This window comes from Cavia porcellus, unplaced genomic scaffold (genome assembly GCF_034190915.1).
Source record: "Cavia porcellus strain 051 isolate PalLab524CR breed Dunkin Hartley unplaced genomic scaffold, mCavPor4.1 scaffold_3, whole genome shotgun sequence".
Lineage (NCBI taxonomy): Eukaryota > Metazoa > Chordata > Mammalia > Rodentia > Caviidae > Cavia > Cavia porcellus.
In genome coordinates, this window is record NW_026947486.1 from 61,283,586 (window position 1) to 61,288,352 (window position 4,767).

General features: G+C 36.5%; 1 non-coding gene across 1 annotated transcript; it reads right to left on the reverse strand.

Annotated features, from left to right (window-relative positions):
• Positions 1 to 4,085: 4,085 nt before the first annotated feature.
• LOC111757166 (small nucleolar RNA SNORA2/SNORA34 family) lies at positions 4,086 to 4,222 on the reverse strand. Its single transcript, XR_002791532.1, has one exon. It is a non-coding gene; the product is annotated as a small nucleolar RNA SNORA2/SNORA34 family (small nucleolar RNA).
• Between the last annotated feature and the right edge of the window lie 545 nt (positions 4,223 to 4,767).

Genomic DNA, 4,767 nt, shown 5'->3' on the forward strand with positions numbered 1-4,767 from the left:
ATTATCCCTTTCTTTTTTTGGTTAGGTTAATTTCTGTATATCTAATTTTTCTTGATTCCATTGGTATTGTTTTTCTAATTTCTGTCTCTTTGGTTTCATAATTGGTGTACAGGAAAGCTATTGATTTTTGTGTGTTGGTTTTGTATTCTGCTATATTGCTGAATTTGGTTATTAATTCTAGGATATGGGGGATGGACAGTAATTGTTAAGACCTAATATAATTTTACACTCATGTTTCTGTGTGAATTGTAAATCTTATCTCATAGTTCACACTGTGTGGGGTTGGAGAATGGTATGAGCCCAAAGTTTATAGACACTCTGGCCTCTCGCACTTTCCATGTGCTCCTCAAATCACATCTTTCTTTGCCTAACTTTGTGGTCTGTGGATTTGTAAGGTGCATCCTCATGCTTCAGAGGTACCTCTGTCCATCCATTCCAGGCTATGGCAGCCATCTAGGCCCAGGTATGTTCTTGTAACATTAGTGGAGAGAAAAGGCAAAAAGACCACTGAGTTCTGTGCTATATTTAGGCAGTGGGGCAGGGATTGTAGTAGACTGCTACACATGACTTTCCTGGCTTCTTACCACAGACGGAAGGGCTCTGTGTCCTTTCTGGCATGTGCTTATATTTTTTAAGCACTCTATGTCAAGCTTACACCCTCTCTGTATCTTCTTGTGGCCATACTATGCCCATAGTGGTAAGGTGACACCAAAAACCCTAAAGTATAATTGTTCTGTAGTTTTTCTTTGATTCAATCTTAAAAAGTTTAACCCTTCTGTCATGGTTTATGTCTGTGGCCCCCAGGCCTCATACATTTGCATTATGCATTTGTGATTGGTTCATTGTCTAGAACTTGGATTGATGGTGTCAGTGCTGCACCCACATAGATAGGAGTGGAGCCAGGATGTGATGTAATGGCAGGAAGAAGGTGTGTCTTGCTCTCTTGCTGGTTTCTTTTGCAGCCACCATGAACTGCGGCCCCGCCATGCCTGGCTGCCTTGGAGTCAACTGAGTATGGACTGAAACCTCCAAAAACTGTAAGAAATAAATCTTTCCTTTCCCAACTTTTGGCATCAGATATTTTGTCTCAGTGACCAGTAAAAAGTAACTAAGACAGATGGCTTTTACTAGATTGAGGTAAAGCCCATCTATTCCAATTTTCCATAGGGTTCTTATCATGAATGAGTGTTGGACTTTATCAAAAGCTTTTTCTGCTTCTACTGAGATGTTCATGTGATTCTTATCTTTGGCTGTATTGATATTATATATGTGCTTATTGAGTGTGTATATTGAACCATCCCTGCACTCCTGGGATGAATCCCATTTATTCATGGTGTATAATCTTTTTGATGATTTGCTGATTTCTGTTTGCCATTATTTTATTGAAGATTTTTCATCTATGTTCATTAGGAAGATTGGCCTGCAATTCCTTTTTTTGTTTGGTTCTTTCTTTGGTTTTGGTACTAGGGTAATACTTGCTTCCAGGAATGAGTTAGGGAGAATTTCTTTCCTTTTAATTTCATTGACGAGTTTGAGGAGTGCTGGATTGTCTTCCTTGAATTTCTTGTAGAATTTCAGCCATGAATTCATCAGGACCAGGGCTTTTTTTTTTTGTTGGGAAGGTTCTAATTCCATTTTCAATTTCATTCACTCAACATTTTTACATCTTCTTGATTCAGCTTTGGTAATTCATATGTTTCTAGGAATCTTGTCCATTTCTTCTGTGTTATCAAACCTATGAGAGTAAAGTTGTTTAAAGTAGATATTGATGACCTATATTTCCACAGGGTCTATAGTGATTTCACCCTTTTTGTTGTCCTTATTGTATCAATTTGAGTTTTTTCTTTCCTTTTTAAAAATAAGGTGGTGAGGGGATTATCAATTTTATTTATTCTTTCAAAGAACCATTTCTTTGATTCATTATTTGTTAGTATTTTTTCTTAGTCTCCATTGTATTGATTTCCACTCTGATCTTTATAATTTCCTCTCTTCTTTTGACTTTGGGCTTGGCTTCCTCTTGTTTTATAGATATCTGAAGTGTAGCATCAGGTAATTTATTTGTGTTCATTCTGTTTTTCTGATGTGGGTGTTCATTGCAGTAAATTTCCCTCTGAGGACTGCTTTCATTGCATCCCACAGGTTCCCGTAAGATATATTTATATTTGTATTTTCATTTGTCTGTAGATATTGTTTAATGTCTTCTTTAATTTGCTATGTGACTTATTGATTGCTCGGGAGTGTATTATTTATTTTCCATGTGTTTATGTAATTTTTGTAGTTTCTTGTCATTTGGCAGTTTTATAGCACTATGATCAAATAATATGCATGGAATTATTTCACTTCTTCTGCATTGACTGAAGCATGTTGTATGGCATACGGTCTATTTTAGTATAGTATATGGTCCATTTTAGGGAATGTCCCATGTGCAGCTGAAAAGGATGTATATTCTGATGTTGCTGTTTGACTCTGTACATGTCTACTAACTCCATTTGTTCACAAGCTTGAGTCCATTCTAGTCTTTCTTTGCTGAGTTTCTGTCTAGTTGACCTATCTCTTTGTGTCAAAGGGGTGTTAAAAGTCTTCTGTTATAATTGTGTTATTGCTTATTTGGTTTTGCATTTCTATTAATATTTGTTTTACATAGCTGGGAGCTCCCATAGTTGGTGCATATATATTTAAATTCACTGTCTTTTCCTCTTGGAGTTTTCCCCTTGCTAGTATGTAGTAAACCTTTTTATCTCTTTTGATCATTCTTGGTTTGAAATTCATGTTGTCTGAAAATAGAATAGCTACCCCTGCTTTTCTGCAGGCGGGGGATCCTTGTTGCATGAAGTATTGTTTTCCATCCTTTGACTTTCAGTCTATGAATTTCATTTTCGTTTAAATGCATTTTTGTATGCAGCATATGGTTGGATGTTGTTTTTTGTTCTATTCTGCTAGCCTGTTTCTTTGAATGGGTTAATTGAGGCCATTCACATTAATGACTATAATTGATATATACTGGTTTATTTTTGTTGTGTTATCTTTCTGCTGTTGGTTCTTTACCTTTCCCCTATCTTTAATATTCTGCCTTCTTAGTGGCTTTTTTGTTGGTGTTCTCAGAGTTTTTGTTGTTTTTATGTCTATCTAGAAAATCTTTCAGTATTCTTTGCGGGTTGGTTTGGTGGTCATGAAGTTCTTCAGCTGTTCTTTGTCGTGGAAGTATCTTATTTCTCCATCAATTTTGAAGGACCGTTTTGCAGGGTACATTAAGGGTTGGAAGTTCTTTTTCTTTAGGGTTTGTAAAACTTCACTCCATATACTTCTTGACTTGATTGTTTGTGTTGAAAAGTCTCCTGTGATTCTGATGAATTTTCCTTTATAGATGATGTGTTTCTTTTCTCTATCAGCTTTTAGTATTCTATTCTTATATTGCATTTCTGGGATGTTGATTATTACATGTCTGGCTGTAGATTTATTTTGTTTATGGCTAACTGGAGTTATATATGGCTCATTTATCTGTATATCAGCTTCTTTTCTCATGGAAAATTTCCTGTTCTTACTTTTGTAAATAGTCTTTTGACACCATTTGTGTTGTCACCTTCTTTTTCTTTTTTTTTTATTTTAAAGGGGTAAAATTAAACACAACAAAACAGAACAAAATAGGACATAAGAAAACAATGTAAGAGATATAAATTTCAAAGCTAGATGACCTGAGATCTTCACTCTCTATCATATTGTCTCCTGTTTTCTTCCAAACAATTGTCCATGTCTTCGCCTACAGAGAATTCATATAAAACCACAGTACAAAACTGATTTAAACAGAATGAGGAAGGCATTTTAGGTCTTGAAAACCAGACAATAGGGAAGTCACTAATGGCTGTCATAGAGTCTCTCGTTCTTTTCAAAAGAGCTGTCCATACTTTCATATATATTGAAGTTCAGCAAAACAAAACAAACAGGTTTTGTTGCTTGGTTTCCTGGCCCTCCAGGTCCCAGCATGGTGTGGGTCCCAGTAAATGCCAGTGGCTCCCATCTTAGGCCGCTGCAGTCTACCATGCTCATAACTGCTCACGGCGGGGGGATGGGGGGAGAGGGTTGCTTCACACTGTTTCTTTCTAGTGAATTGACCATTTCACTGCCCAAGTTTGGAAATGGCCAACAGACCATAGAAAGACATACCTTTAGGCTCCTGCTTGAATCCAACAGTATCAGGAAGTTGCTGGCCTTGATTCAGGGCCAGTCACCTTCTTTTTCATTTACACCTCTCAATCTTATATTACTTCTGTTGCATCATCTTGCAACTGTTGAATTGTTATTTCCTGATTCCTTGTTATTTTTAAAAGATCTTTCCTTTCCTGTTCACTAGCTGCAATCTTGCCTTCTAGGTCTGAAAGTCCATTTTCACATTCATTCAGGTGATTTTCCAGCCTTCAATGGAATTTTTGATTTCTTGGATGTCTCCTTGAATCTGTCTCATGCATTGTATTGTTTTCTAATATTGTTCGTGAAAAGTTTCCATCTTTTTGCGGTGCACCTGAATTTTTGAACTACATCTTCTTTAGACATGTTCAGCAATTCTTTTATTATGTTTACCACTTCTTCTTTTACCTGAGGGATTATTTCTGATCTGAGTTCCTTTATAGCTTCACAGAGTCACTTCTTTTCTTCAGTTGCTATCATTTCACAAGTTTCAGGTGTATGGCTTACACTTTCTTCTATGTCCATGTCTCCTAGGCTTTTGTGGAAATGGGCTGGATGCTTGAGATTGCATTTTACTCTTTCATT